Here is a 15813-nt window from a genome sequence, read left to right on the forward strand (position 1 = left end):
GTTTCTGAATACCCCAGGGTGAATCCACAATAAGCATTGGAGGGCGTGTGTGATTTTGCTTTGGAAAAATGAGTCAAAATGAACCTCTTGAAGAACATGTAGGCCAGTAGAAAATGAACATAGGTGGTATTCATGTGTGAGAGAGTTTACTATTAGAAATCTTCTTGGAATGGTAGACAAATCATAACCATTTAATTTAAGATAATACAAGACGAAACTAACGCATCTGACAAAGGTCTGTTTATGACCGAGTGAAACCTTTGTACCATTCTCATCTCAAAGCCTTTTCCTGGCTGTAGGGATTTGCTCATGTTCCTCTGGGACTGTAATATGCGCAAGTCATTCAGAGCTTCTGTCACTGGATTAAAGGCTCAGAAGTCAAACCCTATAGGGGTGCCTGGGTGGCTCAGTTGGTTAAGCATCTGACTTTGGCTCAGGTCGTGATCTCACGGCTCGTGGGTTTGAGCCCCACATCGGGCTCTGTGCTGACAGCTCAGAGCCTGGAACCTGCTTCGGATTCTGTGTCTCCCTCTCTTTGCCCCTCCTTGCTTGCACTCTGTCTTGCTCTCAAAAATAAATAAATATTTTTTTAAAAATAAATGAAAATAAATAAATGAAAAGAAGTCAAACCCTATAGACAGGCAAACTTTCCCTCAATTTGCTTGGGATTCTCTTCTTTCCTTAATATGAAAGGCACTTCTGTATTAATTCAGGGATATTTATCTTCTCATTTTATTTCAACAGTAAAACACCTATAAAAGGCTATCTTAGTTTATACTGATGCCTGAATGGAGTTAACGGTATCATTTTATATCATTGAAATGTATTTAACACCTTAAAACCTCTCTTGTTGCCTTTATATTCTGAAAATATGAAGGGCATGAAGAGAGGAGGAAAGACCTAGGGTTGATAATTAGCTGAGTTGTAACAATTTAGAGAAAAAAATCATGGTGCTTTCAAGATTCAAGGGAACATTTAAAAAAAGTGGACTTCCACATCATTTGTTTTTGCTTCTAAAGCTCATCAAATTTCAAAACCGGCCATTTTCAAATGGGGCAAATGGGAGGGTTACTTGGGTCATTCCTGACTGTTGGAGTAGAATTGGTAGAGTTGATCCCTGGCTCTACCATAACTCTATCATTTGGGGTTAAAAAGAAAAACAGGGTGTAGCTTTCCTTTAATATCCAGATTGAGGGGTGCCTGGGTGGCTCAGTTGGTTATGCATCTGACTCTTGATTTCTGCTCAGATCATGATCTCAGGGTCGTGGGACTGAGCCCTGCATCAGGCTCCATGCTGTCGGCACTTGGGATTCTCTCTCTCTGCTCTTCCCCCACTGGTGCTCACTCACGCTCTCAAAATAAATCAATTAAAAAATAAAATAAATCCAGATTGAGCCTGTTATATAAGCAGAGGCCAACCCCATCCAAAAGTAGATACATTACTCAGGACGCTTCAGTGGCTCAGTCAGTTAAGCATCCAACTCTTGGTTTTAGCTCAGGTCATGATCTCACGATTTGTGGGTTTGAGCCCCGCATCAGGCTCAGCACTGACAGTGGGGAGCCCACCTGGGATTCTCTCTCTCTTCCTCTGTCTGAGCTTCCTCCCAAGCTCTCTTTCTCTCAAAATAAATAAATAAACTTAAAAAAATAAAAGGTTCTTTTAAAACAGTAGATATGTTACTAATGGTGGTTGCCAGGGGCTGGAGGGAGGCAGGAAAAAGGGAGTTGCTATTTAATGACTCTATAGTTGCAGTTTTGCAAGATGAAAAAGTTGTGGACATCCATTGTATAATGATGTGAATATACTTACCACTATTTTAAAAAAAATTTTTAATGTTTATTTATTTTTGAGAGAGAGAGAGAGAGAGAGAGAGAGCGTGAGCAAGGGAGGAGAAGAGAGAGAGGGAGAGACAGGATCTGAAGCAGGTTCCAGGTTCTGAGCTGTCAGCACAGAGCCCGATGTGGGGCTTGAACTCACGGACAGCGAGATCATGACCTGAGCCAAAGTCAGATGCTCAACCAACTGAGCCACCCAGGTGCCCCATATACTTAGCACTATTAAAGCATACACTTAAAAACAGTTAAGTCAGTAAATTTTGTCATGGGTTCTTTTACCACATTTAAAAATACAAACAATTAATTTAACACATACATAGGCTAATGTGATTGAATGGGGAGCCCCAGGGTCTCAGACACCAGAAGCCCCTCCATAATGGCCTATTTTCTTACTTAACAATCCCCCTACCCAACTAGAGTGCCTCTTTCAGGTAAAACTATTTTCTAGATAAGATCACCATGTAAAGTGCATACAGATTTTCAGGGGGCAAAGGGATGGTCAGATAACTATTAACATGAATTCGCTTATGAAAAATATATAAGTGAGAAATTAGGACAGAACACTAGATAATATTTGTGGGAGAGGAGGGATCTAGAAAAATTGGAAACATGAGATAACCAAAGAGTACAGACACAGGAAGGGTAAATGAAGTGGGAGTCCCTGAAATAGGAGGCAAGGTCATCAGTACGAATGCTGAAAGAACAGAGGAGCACCCTCACCGTGCAATTTGCTTACTGTACAACCAAAGCCTTGTTGGCCCTGTACTGAGACTACGAACATGGAAGCTGACAATATCAAAGACCAGGACAAATTTCTTGGACTGGAAAACATAAGCCAATTCTAGGTGTTCAAGAAAGCTAGACACACAAATAGGTCATATCTGGTGAAGATCCCAAGAGTAGATGGTTATGGCAAAATTGAATGTCTAAAGCCAGGTCAAGATACCATAGGTCTGCAGAGCCAGATGGTGGCCAAAATGAGATACTCAGAGAAGAGTGAAGGTTTAGGAAAGTATACAGTTAGAATAGAGAGCAGTTCTGGAACACCACTGGCCAGAATGGACTTGGAACTCAGGCAAAGATATGCTACAAGTGATAGAAACCAAATTAAAAGTTTGGGTGTCAAATACTAGAACCGAGGCAAGAAGTCCTGGAAACAGATACAAGGGATGAATGAGGGCTTGATGTGGATCAAGTTTGTCTGAGATGTGTAAATTAATATCATTCCTATTAAGGCAAGAACGATGCAACAAGGCCCTACAGGTGAGAGTTGCTGTTTGGGTCTCCATCGTTTTTGGCAGGAAGATTCTAGCCCTTTGGTGCAGAAAGAGCTTGGAAAGGAAGCTGATTCTGAAAGCATAGGCTTTTAATGATTTACCTTTCACCCATGCTTAGACCAAGATGCTGTTCACTTGGTGCTCTTTGTAAACAAGCAGCCCTCCATTTTTGCTGTCCTTCGTCCATTCATTAAGCATTTCCCACCGGTGTCTGGATATTCCAAGACAAGAGCCTATACGCAATCTTACGTCTATCTTGGGCATTCCATGAGAAATGGTCTTTTTTTTTTTTTAATTTGAGAGAGAGAGAGTATGAGAAATGTTCTTACAACACTGCATTAATAAACTGATTATTGTTGTATATAGCTTTTCTATTCAGTGTAGAGTCCTGTCAAAAATGTGCAAGGGGAACCTGGGTGGCTCAGTCAGTAAGTGTCCAGCTCTTGGTTTTGGTTTGAGTCATGATCTCATTTTGTGGGATCAAACCCTGCATTAGGCTCTGCGCTGATGGTGCAGAGCCTGCTTGGGATTCTCGCTCTCCCTCTTTCTCTGCCTCTCTACTGCTCAGCGCATGCGCTCTCTCTCTCTCTCTCAAAAATAAATAAATACACATTTAAAAAATGTGCAAGAGTGATTTAACAACAATTATTACTTCCAAGTAGTATTTATTTAAGTTTAAATTTTATTTATTTTTTAATGTTAATTTATCTTTGAGAGAGAGAGAGTACGTGTGAGTGTGGGAGGGGCAGGGAGAGAGGGACACAGAGGATCCAAAGCAGGCTCTGTGCTGACAACAGACAGCCTGACTCAGGGCTCGAACCCACAAACTGTGAGATCATGACCTGAGCTGAAGTCGGAGGCTTAACTGACTGAGCCACCCAGGTGCCCCTTCATTTTGTATTGAGCTTTAAAGATAGTAGGAGGCAGGGGGGCGCCTGGGTGGCTCAGTCAGTTAAGCGTCTGACTTCAGCTCAAGTCATAATCTCACAGTTCATGAGTTTGAGCCCCACGTTGGGCCCTGTGCTGAGAGCTCAGAGCCTGAAGCTGCTTCGGATTCTGTGTCTCCCTCTCCCTCTGCCCTTCCTCACCACTTGCACTCTCTCTCTCTCTCTCTCTCTGTCTCTCTCTCTCTCAAAAATAAATAAACAGTAAAAAAATTTTTTTTAAAAGATAGGAGGCAAGTGAGATGACCTGCCTGACTGGCTTACTTAGACTCCAACTGCAAACACAGCCCCCTCGTGTGATATGAAAAGCCCGAGAGCACAGCCAGGCACTCTTGGCATCCTGGAAGGTGCCACGAACCAAAGGCAGGGCAGTGTGTATAGCTACAGAGGCAACATTCTAGTTAGTTCAATATAGTATGAGCACTTAAGTCTGGAACCAAACTAAAGGCAAAACAAAACAAAATAAATGCAAACAATAAACTAAGAAGGAAAGGATAGCTGAGTAAACTGAGTCAAACATGAAAAGAAATCCTCAAGACAGAGTGAGTGCAGAGGCCTCCCAAACGCAGCACAAGTTTGAGTGGGTTGGTATATAAGGTTTACATAACGTGGCTCGAGTAGAAGGAAACGTCTAACTTCCTTGAACTCAGATTCTGATAACTAAACTCTTGCCTTCTTTTAATTTTTTTAAAATTTGCATTTATTTATTTATTTATTTATTTATTTAAGAGAGTGAGCACAATTTGGGGGGCAGAGGCGAGGGAGAAGGAGAGAGAGAATCTTAAGCAGGCTCCACACTCAGCACAGAGCCTGATGTGGGGCTTGATCCCACAACCCTGGGATCATGACCTGAGCCAAAATCAAGAGGTGATCACTCGTCCGATTGAGACACCCAAGTGCCCCATCACACTGTTTCTTTTAACTTGGGCTTCATCTTGTTCCCTTATTTCTGCATACCTGATTTAGTCATCTCAGAATCCTAACACCTCTAGACCTGTGCTCCTGTCATCTCTGTCTCTGTGTTATCTCTGGTTGAACTTCAATCTCCTCTGTTTCCTGATACTCATATTCATTCCAGTGTTTTGATTATCGCCAAATGCTTCTATCAGTGAGCTCTTCGAGGCTACCTGGGGACACACCTACCATCCCTCCAAGTGAGATCCCTCTGATGCCAATGACCTGTTTACTTAGTGCCTGTTGTTAGACTTGGCCAGTGTTTTACACTGGTCCAGATGTCCCCTCGTTGCATGATAAGTGCTTATTGAATTTAACTTCCTGGACACTTCCCAGATTACCTGCCCTGCTCCAGTGGGTCTGACTCTCCCTCATAAGGTTCTGAGGTTGCCAGGTTCTGGTTTTGACAGTCTTCCATTTGAGCTTGTTGACTGGTACAAAATACCAGATATAGGGCTATCTTTTTTTTCCAGTTAAATAAATTGTATCATTATGTTACAGCAGAACTTTTATACATACCAACAGTGAAATCTAATACAAGGTAGAAATTCTTATGGTTGCACATTATACATTATGTTCTTTCAAAATTAGGGCCTCCGAGGCTTATTCACTGTGTTTAGTATTCTTGCAGACACCATTTGGCTACCCTATCTAGGTTATTCTTTCTCCAACCACAACTTATGACAGAATATAAAGGAGGTATATTACTCAGATTGCACTTAAAAAATAAGTTTAATGATAGGAACACCATTAACATCAACAAAGATGTATTGAACATCTGCTTTTAATGATTTGAGCACACCTTTAAAGTAACTGCAATGATGGCTTATATCTCTACTTCCTAAAGGGCAGGGAAAAAAACTCTAGCTGTAGCTTCATTAGATGGCTTTCTTTAGAGATATAGATACATGATGATGATGATGATGATGATGATGATAGATGATAGATAGATGATAGATAGATACATAGATAGATAGATAGATATCAAAATAAGCACAGACTGAGGTACTGGCCTGGCTCAGTCAATCAAGCATGTGACTCTTGCTCTTGAGGTTGTGAGTTCAAGCCTTGTGTTGGGTGTATAAATTACTCAAAATAAAATCTTTCAAAAAATAAACAGAGGGGCACCTGGATGGCTCAGTCAGTTACGTGTCCTATTCTTGGTTTCAGCTCAGGTCATGATCTCACAGTTCGTGAATTCGAGCCCCCCATTGGGTTCTGCACTGGCAGTGAGGAGCCTTCGAGCCTTCTTGGGATTCTCTCTCTCTCTCTCTCTCTCTCTGTCTCTCTCTCCCTGCCCTTCCCCTCCTTACTTGCTAGCTCCCTCTCTCTCTCAAAATAAATAAATACCCTAAAAAAATAAATAAAGGAGCCAACATTTTTTTAAAAACGCATAGACGTGGCAACCAAAATAAAATAGGAGACTTCTGTTTCTTGGAAGATGGAATAGACATACTTCTCCCAATTTCGCCTGCTCAATACAAATAAACACCCTAGATATTACATATCAGGCAAACATCAAAATACAATGAAAGGTCCAGAGAAGAAAAGACACCAGCTAGGGTCTTCAGGCCCCAAGGGATGACACAATGGTGATATTCCTGGATATTTCTTTCGCTTCATATATTCCAGCCTTGGAGCTAAAGAAGTTGACAACCCATAAACAGCAACCAGTACAGAAACAAATGTCCAAGCAGTTAACTCTGCTCTCTTTAGCCAAAAGACCAGGCAAGGGGCAGCCTGGAAAGTCAGAAAACTTGTAGACAATACCACTCTATTCCAGCCCAACACCATGGGAAAAAAACGTGACCCTCGTCCCCAGTCATGCCAACAGAGGTTGACTAGTAGACCTAGACTTACCAGGCTGTAATGAGGCCTCAACATCGCAAACTAGGTGGTGTCAGAGAAGGCCAAGTAAGAAGTCCAGACTTTCATCATAGCTGGCCAGCGATGGTCCCTCCTCCAATCCCCATTATGTCAGTGGAGACTAGTGTGGGGACCCACAGCTTCCACCCTTATGTGGCAGTAACAAGGCGCTCCCAGCTTAGGTGTAAACAGAAGTCAAATGGAGAACCTGGACATCTACTGCCACCTGAAAGTAATGAAGGAGCCATACCACTTGCTCCTCTACACAGGTCAGAGAAAGCCGGCAAAAACAGAAGGTTTAATGAAAGTGTTACAGGCACCTGGCTGGCTCAGTTGGTGGAGCATGCGGCTCTTGATCTCAGGGTTGTGAGTTTGAGCCCCACGTTGGGTGTAGAGATTGCTTAAATAAATAAAGTTTAAAAAAATATTTAACGAAGTATAGCATCTCATAAAATAATATGAAAATGCCCAGACATTGACTGAAAATCACTCATCATATCAAGTACCAGGATGGGGCATCTGGGTGGCTCAGTTGGTTGAGTGTCCGTTGCTTGATTTCAGCTCAGGTCTTGATCTCAGGGTCGTGAGTTCAAGTCCTGCATTGGGCTTTGCGCTGGGCATGAAGCCTACTTAAAACAAAACAAAACAAAACAAAACACAGCCAGGATGATCTCAAACTAAATGAGAAAAGACGATCAATAATTGCAACACTGAGATTAAAAAGATGTTAGAGAGGTGCCTGGATGGCTCAGTTGGTTAAGAGTCTGAATTCGGCTCAGGTCATGATCTCACAGATTGTGAGTTCAAGCCCCTTGTCGGTCTCTGTGCTGACAGCTCAGAGACTGGAGCTTGTTTCTGATTCTGTGTCTCCCCCTCTCTCTGCCCCTCCCCCCACTCTCATTCTGTCTCTCTCTCAAAATAAAAATAACCATTAACAATTTTTTAAAAAGATATTAGAAATACCTGACAAAGATTTGAGAGCACCTATGACATACAGCTTCAGCAAGCAATTACAAACATATTTGAAACAAATGAAGAAAGAGAAAATCTCAGAAAAAAATGAGACATAAAGAATTAAATAAACAAACAGAAATTTTAGAACTTAACATATAATAATCAAGATTAAGGGGCACCTGGGTGGCTCAGTTGGTTGAGTGTCTGACTCTTGACTTTTCATCTCAGGTCATGATATTGTGGTTTGTGAGATCGAGCCCTATGTCAGGCTTCACACTGACAGCACGGAGCCTGTGTGGAATTCTCTCTACTCCTCTCCCTCTGCCTCTTCTCTGCTTGTGCTGTCTCTCTCTCTCTTTCTCAAAAATAAATAAATAAACTTAAAAAAAAAACTTCAGTGGATGGGTTCAACAGCAGAATGGCAAGGACAGAGAAAAGAATCCATGAACTGGAAGATAGAACAACAGAAATTATCCAATCTGGACAACAGACAGAAAATAGACTGAGAAGAAAAAGAAGAGGTGTTCAAATACCTGTATACCTATAACATCCATGTCATCAGAGCCACAGAAAGAAAAAAAAGTGGGAAAAACTGAAAAAGTACTCCAAAAAACCTGAAAGTGTCCCAAATTTGGCCAGAGACACAAACCTACAAATCAGATTCAAGAATCATACTCAGACTCCAAACAAAACAAACTGAAATGAAGCCCACACAAAGACACATAATTGTTAAATTGATGAAAAACAAAAAGAAAGGAAACATCTTGAAAGCAGCTGAAGAGAAACAAAACCTTGCCTTTGGGGAAAAAAAACAATTTGAATAACAGCTTATTTCTCATCAGAAACCATGGGGGCCAGAAGGAAGTAGCACGATGTTTTACATGTTTTGAAAAAAAGAATTGTCAACCCAGAATCCTATATCCAGCAAAAAAATCTTTGGGGAATGAAGGAGAATCAAGACATTCTCTCATGTGGGAAATCTAAGAGAATTTGTTGCTAGCAGACCTGCCCTACAGAATGGCTAATGGGGGGCACCTGGCTGGCTCAGTCGGTGGAACATGCGACTCTTGATCTTGGGGTTGTAAACTCAAGCCCCACATTGCGTGTAGAGATGGCTTAAACGATAAAACCTTTTTTTAGAGACAGAGAGAGAAAGAGAAAGAGGGCATGGGGGAGGGCCAGAGGGAGAAGGAGAGAGAAGAATCTCAAGCAGGCTCCATGCCCAGAGCAGAGCCCACATGGGGCTTGGTCTCACAACCAAGAGATCATGACCTGAGCCAAAATCAAGAGTTGACCCTTAACCAACTGAGCCACCCAGGTGCCCCAAAATTAAAATCTTAAAAAAAAAAAAAGAATGAGTAATGGATGTTCTCTAAACAGAAATGTAATGATAGAAAGGAATTTTGGAATATCAGAAAGGAAGAACACAGTACACACAAATAATATGGCTAAATACAATAGGCTTTATTTCTCCTCTTGAGTTTTCTGAATTATACTTAATAGTTAAAACAAATTATCACATTGTCTGTTGTAATTCTAAATGTATATAGAGGAAGTCTTTAAGACAATTATAAATGGGGGAAGATAAAGAGACATAAAAGGAGTAAAGTTTCTATGCTACCCTCAGACTGGTAAAGTAACAACCCTAGTAGCCCGTGATACGTTATGTATATGTAATGTAAGACTTAGGATGCCTGCTAAAATGTATATACAAAGATATACACCACAAAACACTACAGATAATCAACATGGAATTCTAATAAATGTCCAAGTAACCCACAAGAAGACAGGAAAAGAAAACAGAAAGTTGAAAAACAAAGAAGAAAAACAAAAAACAAACAAAATAAAATGGCATATTTAAGTCCTAATGCATCAACAATTAAATGTAGAGTCTGAATACACCAATTAAGACATAGATTATCAGAATGAGTGAAAAATATGGAAATATGCTACCTAAAAGAAACATAACTCAAATATTATGATATGGGCAGATTGAAAGTAAAAGGATGGAAAAAATATAGTATGCAAACATTAATCAACAGAAAGTAAGGATTACTATATTAATATCAGATGAAGTAGACTTTATTTTTTATTTAAAGATTTTATTTTATTTTTAAGTTTATTTATTTTGAGACACAGAAAGAGAGAGAGAGAGAGATTTGGGGAGGGGGAGAGAAAGAAAGAAAGAGAGAGAGAGAATCCCAAGCAGGCTCTGCACTGCCAGCACAGAGCCCAATGTGGGGCTCAAATTCACAAACCATGAGATCATGACCTGAGCCAGTCAGACACTTTACGGACCGTGCCACTCAGGTGCCCCTTAAAGATTTCATTTTTAAGTAATCTCTATACCCAATGTGGGGCTCAAACTTACAACCCCAAGACCAAGAGTTGCATGCTTTACTGACTGAACTAGCCAGGTACCCCAGGTAAAGTAGACTTTGGAGCAAAAAAAAATGATCAGAGATATAGAGGGATGTTATATAATGATAATAGGGTCAGACACCAAGAATAACAATCGTAAATGTTCATGCACTAAAGATACCTCCAGAATATGTGAAGGAAAAACTGAAAGAACTTAAAGGAGAAATAAACAAAGGCATAATTATAGTTTGAGACTTCCACACTCGTACCTCAACAATTGATAGAACAACTAGCCAGAAAATCAGCAAGCATATAGAAGAATTCAACACCATTAACCATCAGGATCGAGTTGACATTTATAGAACACTGCACACAACAACAGCAGAATACACATTCTTTTTCAAGCACCCACAGAACACATAACAAGATATATATATATATATATATATATATATATACACACACACACACACACACACACAAACATATCCTGAGCCATAAAACAAGCATCAACAAATCTAAAACTACAGCATATGAAATACAGTTAATAATATTGTAATAACTTTGTATGGTGACAGATGGTAACTACATTTGTGGTGGTAAGCATTTTGTAATATATAGAATTGTCAAATCACTACGTGGTACACCCGAAACTAATATGATGTTGTATGTCAACTATACTTTTAAAAAATTGAAATCGTACAGAAAGTGTTCTCTAATCACAGTGAAACAAAATAGAAATCAATAATGGAAAATTTTCAAGCACTTGGAAACAAAACACACATCTAAACAATTTATTGGTCAAAGAGGAAGTCTCAAAGGAAATTTTAAAATACATGAAACTGAATGAAAATGAAAATACAATATATCAAAATCTATAGAATATAGGCTAAGCAGTCCTGAGACAGTTATTTATAGCACTAAATGCTCACATTTTAAAAGAAGCAAAGTCTCAAATCAATAATCTGAGCTCCCACCTTAAGAATCTAGAAAAAGAAATCAAGCGCCTGAGTGGCTCAGTCGGTTAAGCATCCAACTTCAGCTTGGGTCACGATCTCACAGTTAATGAGTTCAAGCCCCGAGTCAGGCTCTGTGCTTACACCTCAGGGCCTGGAGCCTGCTTCCAGTTCTGTGTCTCCTTCCCTTGCTCTGCCCCTCCCCTGCTCATGCTCATGCTCTGTCTCTCTCTCAAGAATAAATAAACATTAAAAATTTTTAAAAAAAGAATCTAGAAAAATAAAAGCAACATAAACACTAAGCAACAAGAAAGAAGGAAACTATAAAGGTAAGAGCAAAAGTCAGTGGGATTAAAAACAGGAAAACAATCAAGAAAATCAATGAAACAAAGACCTGGTTCTTCGAAAAGATCAATGAAATTGACAAACTTCTAGGAAGACTGACAAAGCAAAACGAGAAAATACAAAAATGACCAATATCAGGAATGAAACAGGATATCACCACACACCTTGCAGACATCAAGGGATAATAAGGGAATACAACAAACAAGTCTACACACATAAATTTGGCAACTTAGATGAAATGACCAATCCTTCAAAAAACATGTACTCCTAGATATTAGAAACGAAGAAATCCAGCTGCTAATATATGTAGATGGAATGAACGTCTATGTAGAAAACGCCAAGGAATCTACAAAAAAAAATTCTAGAAGTGATAAATGAGTTCAGCAAAGTCACAGTATACAAGATGAACATCCAAAATTCAGTTGTATTTCTATATACTAGCAATGAACACATGGACAACAAAATTAAAAGTACAATACCAATTATAATTGCTCACAAAGAAAAGAAAATTTAAGTGTGAATCTGACAAAATACATACAGGACACATATGCCAAAAACTATACATTGCTGATAAAGGAAATTTTTTTTAATCTAAATAAATGGAGAGACATACTGTATTCCTAGGTTGGAAGTTTCAAAATTGTAATGATACCACTTCTCCCCAAATTGATATACAGGTTTAATGAAATGCTTATCAAAATCCCAGGGAGATTGGTTTTTAGATACAGACAAGATTAATCGAAAACTTAACCTAAAATTTATGTGGAAAATCAAAGGAACTAGAATAGGTAAAACAATTTTGAAAGCCAAGAATAAAATGGGAAGAATCAGTCTATTAAAATTTTAAGATTTATTGTTGTATTAGTGTCCCACTGCTACTGGAACAAATTACCATACTTTAGTGGTTTTAAACAACGCAAATATATCATTATAATTATTATTAAAAGATTTTATTTTTTATTTTTTAAAAAGGCATTAAGCTTTATTTTATTTTTAACCTAATTTTAATTAATAATTAATTAACTAATTATTTTTTAGAGAGAGAGGGTGTTGTGCGAGTAGGGGAGAGGTGCAGAGGGGGAGAGAGAGAGAGAGAGAGAGAGAATCTCAAGCAGGCTCCACACTGAGCATGGAGCCCAACTCAGGGCTCAACCCCATGATTCCAGGAACATGACCTGAGCCAAAATCAAGAGTCAGATGCCCAACTGACTGAGCCACCCAGGCACCCCAAAAGATTTTATTTTTAAGTAATTACTACACCCATCGTGGGGCTTGAACTTACAATCCCGAGATCAAGAGTTGCACACTTCACCAACTGAGCCAGCCAGGCACCCCATGAATTTATTATTTTATAGTTCTCAAAGTCAGAAGTAATAAATCAACTCATGGGGTTAAAGTCAAGGCGTCAGCAAGGCTGTGTTCCTTTAGGGGGCTCTTCGGAAAGAATCCATTGTCTGGCCTTTTCAGCTTCCAGAGGCCACCTATATTCATTGGCTTGTGACTTCTTCCTCCCAATAGCATTTACTCTCATCTCTGTCTCTATCATCAAATCTCCTCACTCTGTGACTCTCCTGCCTCCTTTGTAATTATGTTGGGCCTACCTGGATAATCCAGGATAATCTCCCCATCTCAATATCCTTATTTTTTAAATTTTTTAATGTTTACTTATTCATTTGTGAGAGACAGACAGACACACACACACACACACACACACACACACAGAATAAGCGGAGGAGAGACAGAGAGAGAGAGGGAGACACAGAATCCGAAGCAAGCTCCATGCTCTGAGCTGTCAGCACAGAGCCCCCACACGGGGTGCAAACTCACAGACTATGGGATCATGACCTGAACTGAAGTTGGATGCTTAACTGACTGGAGTCATCCAGGTGCCCCTCAAGATCCTTAATTTAATCACACCTACAAAGTCCTTTTACCATGCAAGGTAACATAGTACAGGTTAGGATATGGACATCTGTGAAGGGCCATTATTTAGCCTCCAGACTACAGTAATAAAGACTATATGGCATTTGCAGAAGGATAGGTACATACATCAATGGAACAGAACAGAGGAACCAAAAATATGCCCAATTGATTTTTGACAATGGTGCAAAAGCAATTCAATGGAGGAAAGATGGCCTTTTCAATAAGTGGTGCTAGAGTGGCGCCTGGGTGGTTCAGTCGATTAAGTATCCGACTCTTGATTTCCCCTTAGGTCATGATCTCACAGTTTGTGAGATCGAGCCCCGTGCCGGGCTCTGCACTGACAACACAGAGCCTGCTTAGGATTTTCTGTCTCCCTCTCTCTCTCTGTCCCTCCTCTGCTCATTCCTTCTCTCTCTCAAAATAAATAAACTCTTGGGGCACCTGGGTGGCTCAGTTGGTTAGGCGTCTGACTTCAGCTCAGGTCATGATCTCAAGGTTCATGAGTTTGAGCCCCACGTCGGATTCTGTGCTGACAGCTTGGAGCCTGGAGCCTGCCTTGAATTCTGTGTCTCCCTCTCTCTCTCTATCCCTCCCCTGCTCATGCTCTGTCTCTCTCTGTCTTTCAAAAATAAATAAGCATTTAAAACAATTTAAAATAAATAAATGCATAAATACATAAACTTAAAATAAAAATAAATGATGCTGGAGCAACTGGACATCCAAAAACAGAAAAAGAAAAATGAACCTTAACTAAGTCTCACACCTTATACAAAAGTTAACTCAAAAAGGATTGCAAAGAAAAATGCGGGGGGGGGGGAGGGGGAAGGATCACAGACTTAAATTTAGAATATAAACTTAGGGAAAAAATAGGAAAACACCTTTGCGGTCTAGGGCTAGGCAAAGAGTTCTTGGACTTGACACCAAAAGCATGATCCATAGAAAGAAACATTGTTAAATTGGGCATCATGAAAACAAAACTTTTGCTTTGCACAAGGCCCTGTGAAGAGGATGAAAAAGTAGTTACAGGTAGGAGAAAATATACACAAAGCACCTATCTGACAAGGACCTAGTATCTAGGATATATAAAGAACTCTCAACACTGAACCCTAAGAAACTAACAATTCCATTCAAAAATGGGCAAAAGTCATGGACACGTCACCAAAGAGGATATACAGATGATAGACCAGCACATGAAAAGATGTTTAACATCATTAGCCATTAAAGAAATGCAAATTAAAATCAGAACACAATACCACTACGCCCCTATCAGAATAGTTAAAATAAGAAAAATAATGCCAACATCAAATGCTGGTGAGGAAGTAGAAACACTGGATCACTCATACGTTGCTGGTGGGAATGTCAAGTGGCAAAACCACTCTGGAAAACAGTTTGGCACTTTTTTTTTTTAATAAAACCAAATATGTAACTACCACGTGACCTAGTGGTTGCACTCTTGAGCATTTATTCCAGATAAACAAAGACTTATGTTCATACAAAAATGTGTCGATGAATGTTTAGGGCAGCTTATAATAAATAAGCCAGAACTAGAAACAACACATTTGCCCTTCAACTGGGGAATTTTTAAACAGTTTGTGGTACATGCACATCATCGAACTCTACTCGGAAATAACAAGGAACAATCAACACATACGAAAACCCAGGGGAATCTCTAGAAGACTTACACTGAATGACGAGAGCTAATCCCAAAGGTTATATACTGTATGATTTCACTTCTATAACATTCTTTTTTTAATGTTTATTTATTTTTGAAAGAGAGAGACAGAGACAGAGTGTGTGTGGGGGGGGGGGGGAGGGGCAGAGAGACAGAGGGAGAGAAAGAATCTGAAACAGGCTCCAGGCTCTGAGCTATCAGCACAGAACCAGAAGCAGAATTCGAACCCATGAACCATGAGATCATGACCTGAGCTGAAGTCAGACCCTTAATTGACTGAGCCACCCAGGCGCCCCTCTATAACATTCTTGAAATGATCAAAACTGTAGAACAGGAGAACAGATTAGTGGTTGCCAGAAGAGTAGGTTAGATGCAAGAAGGAAGTGAGTATAGCTATTAAATGGCAACATGAGGCTAACAGAAATGTTCTGATGTTTAAGGTATCAATGTTAATATCTTTGCTGTGATAGTGTGTTACAGTTTTGCAAGATGTTACCATTGGGGGGAATTGGGTAAAGGGTGCAAGAGATCTTTCTGTATTATTTCTTACAACTACATGTAAATCTAAAATTAGTGAGCCACCTGGGTGGCTCAGTTGGCTGAGGGTCTGACTCTTGATTTCAGCTCAGGTCATGATCCCAGGGTCATGCGATCAAGCCCCATGTTTGGTTCTATGCTGAGTGTGGAGCCTGCTTAAGATTCTCTCTCTCTCTCTCTCTCTCTCT

General features: G+C 39.9%; 1 non-coding gene across 1 annotated transcript; it reads left to right on the top strand.

The window, feature by feature from the left end:
* Nucleotides 1–395: 395 nt before the first annotated feature.
* On the top strand, nucleotides 396–480 carry TRNAQ-UUG. The gene has a single exon. It is a non-coding gene; the product is annotated as a tRNA-Gln (tRNA).
* The last annotated feature ends 15333 nt before the right edge of the window (nucleotides 481–15813 follow it).

Source organism: Leopardus geoffroyi, chromosome X, assembly GCF_018350155.1.
Source record: "Leopardus geoffroyi isolate Oge1 chromosome X, O.geoffroyi_Oge1_pat1.0, whole genome shotgun sequence".
Taxonomy (NCBI): Eukaryota; Metazoa; Chordata; class Mammalia; order Carnivora; family Felidae; genus Leopardus; species Leopardus geoffroyi.